At 33.6% G+C, this 10575-nt stretch overlaps 1 long non-coding RNA gene across 1 annotated transcript; it reads right to left on the bottom strand.

Moving 5' to 3' along the window:
• Positions 1-705: 705 nt before the first annotated feature.
• LOC131310810 (uncharacterized) lies at positions 706-2611 on the bottom strand. The gene is made up of 3 exons (XR_009195306.1): positions 1859-2611; positions 1521-1712; positions 706-1032 (listed from the first exon to the last, which is right to left on the bottom strand). It is a non-coding gene; the product is annotated as an uncharacterized LOC131310810 (long non-coding RNA).
• Positions 2612-10575: the final 7964 nt, after the last annotated feature.

Genomic DNA, 10575 nt, shown 5'->3' with positions numbered 1-10575 from the left:
ATTGGATAATCAAAATAAGCAATTTTTTGCCAATAACCAAACATTCTCTCTCTCTCTCTCTCTCTCTCTCTCTCTCTCTCTCTTAAAAAAAGTTTTTGGTTTTTTTGCAAAAATAGTAAACCTGTTTTTTAAATATTTTTTTAAAAACTATTTTTGAAAAGTGTTTTTTTTTTCAAAATAAAAGTTTTCAAAAAATTATTTTCTATTTCTAATAACCTGTTTTAATTAGTTTGAAAACTATTTTAAAAAAATTATTTTATATGGTGACAATTTTTAGATTTTTATAGGTTGAAAAGGTGATGTGGCAAGTTTTTATTATCTAATTTTAATTATGGCATTGTGGATATCTACATTGATAACCTTACCAACCTCTTAAAACACTACAAGAAAAAATAGTTTTGCAAACATATGCAAGGTTGTTGCTGAAACTAAAATTTCATTGGCAAAGGTTTCTACCCACAGAAATTGGTGCGTCGCTGGAAGTGCATCGAGAAAAGTTTCTACCAACACAAAACGAAAGGCGTCGATAAATGCATGAAGTTTAGCGACGACCAAAGCGTTGGCAAAAAGATTCTAGCCAACCTCAAGAATATACTTTTGCATACAGTTAATTGCGTTGGCAAAAAGGATTTTGGTTCTACAAATTCATAATTTTGATTACAAAACTCGATAGCATGTTCATATATTTCACATTACCAACTCAAGTACAAAATCAAAATGGACCCTATATATTGAGTAATTCCAACCAAATCAATCTCAATGGTATCAAAATACATTCTTCTTGATACTATCAAAATATATTCAACAACTAATTACAATTCCTCATACTTACTAAGTGTACTTGTACAAAAGGTATCTACATATCCGAAATCTAACGATAATCGAATATCCTTACATCACGAGACGAAAAGTAATTTGTTCCCCCAAGAGTTAACACTGCTGCAATCGTATGTTTCTTCTCTAGATACATAGACACGATGTTAATATTAAAAGGCGATTATGTTGCATTGTCGAACCTGTTCATCTTCAACCCTGCCAAAAAAATACACAAACATTAGTAATAAATACATGTACTAGTAATAAGCCTAATAAACCGTATACCATTGAAGTGTCCATGTTAATACTTACTAAGCTACCAAAAGACCATCTGATCAAAAAAAAAAAAAAAAAGCTACCAAAAGACCATAATGAACTTGGAGGAAATGTGATACTGTAAACCTCTCAGCTTTGTTTATGAGTACCAAAAAGAGGACGATTAGTAGAATAAAATACAAATTCTTATTTGTACCAATGTGAGTGAACAATGGGTCCTTCACTAACAATAAAATAACTAGAAACTTCAACAAGTAGTCAATCTAAACAAGTTAACGTAGGATAGCAAAAGAGGTCTCTTTGCTCGTGCATGTAAATATAACTTAAACAACTTCTTTCTACTTAATCAATCCATTAATGGAGTGTTTTGATGCTCTTACATCTCCTAGAAAGAATATCAAGCAAAAAGTATGCAGAAAATAATATACCTTCAGCTTTCATTTAACTAATAGAGGCTGCATCCTGCCCTTCACCCAATGTCCCCTCATCACTGTTGCTCCTTTTGATTAAATCCTAAATTTGGTTTGCACATACATGCTTTTGTAGCCAACACAAGAACACTGTCTTGATTCGATCTAAACTCTAGAGAACACCCACATAAGTTTTTCGATGCAACAAGTCTGCAAGAACAGGAACACAAAAGCAAAAGCAACATAAAATCCACATCACTGGACCACCACTCTCAGTTGATAATTTAATCAAAAGATATAACAATGTATTAATTGTAAACCAAATCACAAAATAACATTGCAATAAGGCTCACAACCTCTGATCTACGGTGAAGCTGGTGATACACATGATTCCAAAACGAAATCAGAGTCCATCAACCCCTTTTCATGAAATGGAACCTAGAAAAAATGTGAAGGGTATTCAATTAGGAAGACATCTTAACTACAAAGCTGAAATATCCATTGAGTAGACACGATTTTAAGTTATTTGCGCACCTAGTCTTCCCAGTTGACTCGTGAGTAATCAAAGTGCATAATTCTGATATTTTTTGTGGATGAGATTCAACTGACAGAACAGAAGTAATGAGCGATCCAAAAAGCACGCTTAACATTATGAAATCAAAACCAATTTAAATGTTGTAAATTTGAAGCCTCAAACTTAAACCCAAAAACCAAAGTACTCCTTAGATGAATATATCCAATTACATATCAAACAGAGCATGCTTCAATATATTATTACTGTCAACTTTCCTAAAGCAAATTGTATACTTGAACTACAAAGAAGTCAAATAATATGCAATCATCTTGAACCTCAATTTGATCTATTGAATTGCCCAATGCATTTGAAGTCTTGCCCACGTCGAAGAAAGATATAGCATTTTGTAGGGAATGACTCTAGTTCAACAATAACGGAGTCAGGCAATGACTTGGGAAAATTTGAGAATCACTTGAAGAGATATATAGTATCAGAGAGTTGAATCCGTGTTAGGTTTACTAAAACAACAAATTACATATAAGGAAAACATGACAATTACAATGATCTACTCCATCCGTCCCAATTTGCTAGTCTAATATTGGGATTATAACCTTTTAAGGAAACAGTGATTACTTCGTATTAAAATACAAATTGATAGATATGTACACGTAGTCACATACACATTCAGGGGGAGGAAGAGGAACATGCCCGGTGAAATCTGCTATTGATTGCCATGGGCGGAAGAAAGCGGTGCTCGTGTGGGTGCCGATGGAAAGAGGTTTCGTCTCGATAAGTAGACAATGATGTACCAGTGGAGGAGACAATGCCAATACCCAACATACATACGAGAGAGCGGAGACATCGAGAGGGAGGGATACCAGAAAACTGTAGCAGAGAGCGGAGACATCGAGAGGGAGAGATACCAAAAAACTGCAGTAGGTCTTCTTGGGCTAGGGCACACCAAATAGGGGAGGGGGGAATCGCTGAACTAGTGATGTTTTTTTGGGGTTTTATTAAATTTGAGAGAACAAATAAAAATATATGGGCTATGTTATCATTTTTTTTAATTGTTTTTTCATTAACAAGTTTGTCTTTGTGACTTTTTTGGTCCATTGAATAAATTTTTGGTCCAATTAATCATTTTCTTTTATTTTTTGGCATGTTTTACCTTTTTAATTACAAGTAGGTTTTTACCTGGCATACTGGTTTTTGTTTTCCCAAGTCATCTAGTCATAATAGTGTTATAATATTTTATTGGCCTAAAAATATACATATTTTACTGCTAGCAGATGTGGTTAAACAAAATTGCAATAGAAATTCGAAACAAGGAATAATCAGTACAAATAAAAGATATATTCACCACAAGCATCCAGCATTGGCGATATATATCCAAAATTAAAACTGTCAAAAACCAAATACGAAGGCATATGGTTCAAACCTTTTCCCAATGTTTGAATCTTGTTGCCAAAACATAAAAAATGGGTTGGCAAAACGTTTCCCTCCTGGATTTGGATGGTGCCAGCTATCCTCCAACAACATTTGCTGACAACCTCATCTTTTGTCGCCAAAAGTAATTGCTATTTGTATGATTTGCCAACGCTTATTATATTTGTCGCCAACGACGTAGATTTGCCAACAACAACTGCCTTGCGTTGGCAAGTTTAGTAGCTAATAGTGCATTTTTTTGTAGTGAAAAGATAATCAAAACATTATGTGGCAACTTTTGATTATTCCACTATGGATGCTTTAAGAGTATCCACAATGCTACAATCAAAAGTAAAAAGTTTTTTAAAATTAACAATGTTAGTACAAAATATGGCTCACAATGCTATAATCAAACTTAACAACCTCTTTAGAAATAATCAAATTTTGGGTTTTGAATAACCAAAACTAACAACCTTTGATAATAATCAAATTTCATAGACCCTACATATTCTCAATCAAATACACCAATTATTATACAAAAATGTTCTATCTCTCTTCCCTCTCTCTCTCTCTCTCTTTGAACAATATTTTTGAAAAATCAATATTTTACTAAAACTTTGTTTTTTTTAGAAAATAGTTTTTTAAAAATATTTTTTTCCACAAAAAATGTTTCAAAAATTATTTTCTATTTCTAGTAAATAGTTTTTATTAGTTTCAAAACTATTTTAAAAAAAAACTATTTTCTACTGGTCATAGTTTTTAGTTTTTTGTAGTTTGAAAAGATGATGTGACAAATTTTGATTGTCATTGTAGACATCTACATTGCTAACCTTAATAATCTCTTAAAATGAATTATCAAAAGCTGATATGATAACTTTTGGCTATCAATTTTTGATTATAGCATTGTGGATACCATAAGGCCTTAGGTCCACTTCACTTAAAAAAGGAATTCGTCCAAAACAAAAATACCATTCCCTTCTTGAACCCGCCATATCTTAACATATAACATTATATGTGTAACAAAAAATATACATATAACTTTTTTTCTTTAATTATCTTGGGAAATTAATTTAGCTGTCCTAATTTTTGGGTCTTTGACAAATACATTAAGGCATATGAAACTAGTGTCTTGCCCAATCGAATGAGAACATGCAAAGAACAGATTTGGACATATAACCATATATGTCTGTTACGGTGGCATGATAAAGAGTTCTGAGCATTATATGTACTTGTATTGGCATTAAAAAGATTTCAGATTTGCATATATAACCATATATGTCTCATATATATCTTTGTGTTGATAAGATGTAGATAACAGATTTGGACATATAATCATATATGTCTATTATGGTGGCATGATACAGAGTTCGGATGTACACATATAGGATTATATGTGCTTCTATTGGCATAAAAAAGATTCCAGATTTGCATTAACAACCATATATGTTTCATATCTATCTATTGATAACATGTAGAGAATAGATTTGGACATATAACCATATACGTCTGTTATAGTGGCATGATATAGAGTTCAATGTAACCATATATGTCTATTATGGTGGCATGATATAGAGTTCAGATGTACAAATAATATATGTGCATTAAAAATGATTCCAGATTTGCATAAATAACCATAAATGTATCTATCTTTGTTGTTAAGAACATGCAAAGAATAGATAACGTTATATGTGTCAACTCCACCACACATAGGCCAATAAAAAATCTAGAAAAACATGTCGAAGAAAAAGCATGAACTTGTTCATCGCCTCAAATGCAGCTAACAACTAACAAATAAACCTTAATAAATCGTAAACTCCATTGAAACAAGGAAAAATTCAAAATAAAATCAGATCTAAAGCAATAAACTCACCGCAATGAACACAATGGTAGCGGATCCGGCGATTTTGTTTAGGGAGAAGGGCGCCGTTTTTGCACTTTTGGATGGAGAATAAACATGCGAATGAGGGAAACCTGGGATCGTCTTGCTACAATGGCCGCCACCATCACCGTCACCTTCAACCTTGCGGATCATGGCGGAGATCTCGTTGTAGTCGACCTCACTTGACCTAAATCGTCGTTGATCATTTCGTCGACCGCACCTCGACCTCCATGCTTGAGCGCGACGTGGGTGGCGGCGGTGGAGGAGGAAGGGTGAAGGATGCTGTGGTGTGTCACACAATTTGTTTCAAATGAAGGGGTCCTCATTTTAGTTAAAATGCGGGCATCCCTTTTTCAATTGAATTTCGATTATCTGAGGTGTTTAATGTGTTTAGAACGTGATTTCAAAGTTACTCGCGAGAAATCTGCAAAAAAAAAAAAAATTTGACCGAGAAGGTGTTCATCCGAACAATTTTTTATTGAACGGTTCAAATAAAAATTGTTCATATCAAGTCTTTCTCAATCATATATTTTTTCGATTTCTCGTGTGTATCCTTAAAAAACACGTTTTAAAGACATTGAACGATTCGGATCATCGGAATTCAATCGGGAACAAAGAGGTCCAAACTATAAAAAAAATCAGGGATCCCTATATATATATGCATAAATCTTTAGGTAAAGACCTAAAAATGAGGACCTTATATGCGGACCTCCCATTTCTCGCCTTTCCCGATTAGATTTCGATAATCCGAGCAGCTCAATGTGTTCAGAACGTGATTTTAATGGTACCCGTGAGAAATCGGCAAAAAAAATAACCGGGAAGGGCTTGATTTGAGCAATTGTTATTTGAACTGTTAGATAAAAACAAACAAAAACTGCTCGGATTAAGCCCTTCCTGGTCATTTTTTTTGTTGATTTCTCGCGGGTATCCTTAAAATAACGTTCTGAACACATTGAGCGGCTCGAATCATCGAAATTCGATCGGAAAAGGGAGGTCCGCATTTTATTAAAATAAGGTAGTCCTTATAAGAAGAAAACTAATATATATGTATGTATATATACAAATTAAAATGGGAAACATACTAATTACCATTTAGTATATTATAATCTACAAAGTATATCATATACTTAAACTGTAAAGTATAGTATATTATATACTTAAACTATAACATACTGATATAGTGTATTATAATCTATAAAGTATAGTATATTACTCCCTCTGTCCCATAATGTTTGGCACTTTCACTATTACAGCCTTATGAAAAAATTAACAATATCTTTTAATCCATAATATTTTTTTATAAGCAATATGGATCTTGTTTGATAGAGTTTAATTTGTTCTATTATACAAAGTTCAAAAAATTACCTAAAACATTATGGATTGAAAAATATATGCAATTTAAAAATGGCACGCATTTCTAAAAATGCCAAAACATTATGGCACGGAGGGAGTATAAACTAATGAAACAATATATATATGTATAACATATTTCTTAATAAATAATCTATATTTAAGCATATAATAAGTTAAGTAAGAAATCACTTACTGAATCTGTCTGATTTCAATTGCTGAATCAGGAAAGATACATGACTGAAGGTTTACAAGTGGTTTAGTGGGTAAGAAAGCTGGAGTATTAACAAACTCAGCTCTTGACCAAGGTGATTACAAAAGAAGCAGAGCTTCTGAAAATACTGACTTCTCTCTCTAAACTAAACTTCCTAACTCGACTTGTTTACTACATCCTTCTCAATTCCTTTTATAGAGTAAGGATTTGAGATTTACAATTGCGAGATGATTCAGCCATGTGACCAAAGTAGGTGACTTTTCCCTTTCGGTGGAGAAATGACTTAAAGCAGATTCTTGCTGTCGTAGGAAAATGCTGACTGTCTCCACTTTCAGTGCTGAAATGACCAAAAGTTGGTTACTTTCAGTAGTGCCACAAATAGTGCTTTTGCCATCATGACTAGCTTTTGATTAGGATATTACCCGTCCATCATATTGTTGATGTTCTGTAATTCCTCACACATCAGATTATCCCAATAACTTTGCCTATTATCTTCACTGGTGATCTCTTGGTCAGACTCCTGGTTTTCCTGATCTTCAAGTTGGTGACTTTGGTATCATGGTATCAGAGCCAAGTAGGATATAGTTAAAGGAGTAAACACCAAGTAATCTGTAAGTTGTTTTTATTCCTATTGAATTTTCAATTAGTATTTTAATTCTGTTATCATCGTTTGAGCATTCTGTCAATGGCCACCCAAGTTATTATCTATCCGTTTTGTAAGTCCTAGTGTGAGGCAGTCGTGAAGGATAGGATTAAAACTAGGGTATGCATGTATACAGGATAGGTCTTAAACATGGTAATTTAGGATTAAAATATTAAAAGAAGAATCTCTAGGATTAAGCACAATGAATAGATTATTCAAGTGTAGTTCTTCAACCAGCTTCTCAATGGCTTCGTTATCTGAATTTCCAGACATAGTCAATCAAGAAGAACATAAGTACCAAGATTTAGATACAGAATTAGAAAATTGGAATATACCCAAAACCCCAGTAAAAGAAATTTACAAATCAAGTTTTTTAGAAGATACTTTTAGAACTGATCAAGTAGCAAAAACTGTAGAATAGGTTTATGCTATTACTAAACAAGAAAAAAGATGCACACTTCTTAGTAAAGAATCAGTCAAATGACTTCTCGAAAGAGGATATAGCTATATTCATGTAGAATTAGTACAAGTAGCTATTAAACCCCTTACAAGAAAATGACTAAATTCTTCAGTCTTATTATCCTTAAGAGATAGTAGATTCACAGTCTACAGTGATAGTTTGTTAGGATTAATGGAGTCAAGCTTACGTAATGGTCCAGTTTATTTTAACTGTTACCCTGATTTACCTCTTAGTCTAAAAGATAAGAATATTTTGAAAGCCTTAACTTTAAATATTCAAACTACCGGAGCAATTACTCAAATGCTCAAAGAAAGTCAATCAATTGCATTAATTTACGGTATTTATTATAAATGTATGAAAACTAATTTGAATATTCATGCCTTAGTCAAAAGTCCAAAGGACAAAACTGTATTCATACAAAGTAACACTAATGCTAATATACAAGTACCCAAAACCATCTCCTGGAGTGATATCCAGCTACCAACCAGTTGGCTTAGTGAAAATGAAAGTGACCCACAAAAAATGCAAAATGATACGATTGATCTAGACTATATTTAACAATACCTAGATGGTATAGTTAGGATAAGTTTTGATCAACAAAGAGTAAATCCTCCTCTTAGAATTAAAGAACTAAGCAGATCAAATAGTTCAATAGCTATGTCTAGGCAAAGATAGAAATTTACTTGATCCTAGAATTAAGCTAAAATGTGTTGAATCAAGTTCACATATCAGTAAACCATGTTATTTTACACAGTCAAAATTTGAAGACACCTCCCAAGGGTTTCCAACTCAAACTGATTTTGAAGAAGTAACCTCAAACCCTATTGATCCATCTTTATTTGTCATAAATAAAGAGTTTAATATTGATATTGACAAATTATTCTTAGAATTTAAGTCAAAAAAATAAGCAAAAAAGAAAAGAATATGCTAATAAATATTGTCACGACCCAAAATCTACCTTGGAAGACGTGACTGGCCAAGCGGGTGTTAAGCCGCCGAAGGCCTGCTCATATTCTAGTTTAGGGATTTCTCACATAAACCATAGGATTCAAAGTATGCGGAAGCGTAAAATAAATAACATAATTCCAGAGCTTCTAAGTGTACAAGTATAATAATTACAAACCATTAGACAATAAACGATTCTCCACGGTTATTCTAGCACTCCATTCAGTCCACAACTTGCTATCTACCTTAACCTGAAAAATTGAAAAAGGTTTTCATAAGCCGAAGCCCGGGTGAGAAACGTATACCAAAGTTACAAGTTTGACCATGGAAATACCCCACATTATAAAACAATTCAAATATTTCGTTGACCATCCAGTACATGTATTTTTGTCCGAAAGCTCATTTCTTTGGTCCAAGAAATGGACCCTTTTCATTTCATTTCTCTTTCAACTTTGCACTTTTGAGCGATAATAGCATTCAACGGTGTTTTTGCCAGTCGGTTGGGGAGTGATCCCATTGAAGAGTGGTAAGATATCATTACCCGGTGATGCCTGGCTGCATCTCCTACCTTATTTCTTCACGCCACTAGTATCTTTACCCGTCCCCTAGTGCTCGGGACACCGTTCGAATGAATCATATTATCACAAGCATGTACCAGTAACAATTCCAGTTTCCAAAACATATTGCCATGGTCTAGTCTTTAACCGTAACACGTAAAATTTATAAACCAACCATTGCATGCATTAACATCAAATAAAGCAAGTAGGAAGCTCAATTTCCATATTTTCCAGTAAAACAAGCAATGGCATTTCATTCCAAAATTTCAGAAAATACGTGTAACTAAGGTATACGCAACTCACCTTTAAGAAGTAGCGGTCACTTTACACGCGTCACCTCAATTCACAGTACTTGCACCTTTGACTTGTTGAGGGCTAAGATGAAAACAAGGTCGAACTCTTGCTTAAGTCTCGGATTGACCTATTTGCCAATTATTTCGTGCCAATACCTATTTAACAATGTGATCAGAAAATCCTTAGGCCTTCTCGATTGTGAGTTGGCCTATTCGGCTTTGAAAACGGCTCGGGGTCAATTTGTGAATCTCATCACTAATTAATTCAATAAGGAACTTCACGTTATTTAAAGAAACTTTAGTCTATGACAGGGTTAATCAAACTGATGGTTAATTATGACCAACTTCATACAACACTTCTAGTAGTTTAATTCCTTAAGAATAATTAGTTCTACTAAATCCACTTAGAATCTTAGGCCCTATTCTTATATGCAGAGGCGTATTTACTTGATCTTAATTTCCTCAATGCTATGTGCGTTGTGCGTGGTATTGTATGTGGTTTGCCCAAATCTACATCCTCTGATATTTAACTAGAGTACATATCATAATACCTATTGGAAGTAAATTAGTGAATGAATGAGAAATTACCAAACAAAACGGTAGATTTACGGTAGATTTTTCCCCAGGTGAGATTGAGCGGTACGGCCAGCGGTGAAACTCAGATGGAAGCATAGGTACAGGAGGTCGTCTCTGTCTTCTAAAGATTTGTTTTGTCTTTTTAAGTTAATTAATCCCAATGGGAATATATATACATCGGTGGGGGTATAGGTGAAACAGGTCATTTCTTTTCCCT

Source organism: Rhododendron vialii, chromosome 12a, assembly GCF_030253575.1.
Source record: "Rhododendron vialii isolate Sample 1 chromosome 12a, ASM3025357v1".
Lineage (NCBI taxonomy): Eukaryota > Viridiplantae > Streptophyta > Magnoliopsida > Ericales > Ericaceae > Rhododendron > Rhododendron vialii.
The sequence above is the reverse complement of the archived record's forward strand: the minus strand, read 5'-3'. Positions and strand labels throughout refer to the sequence as shown.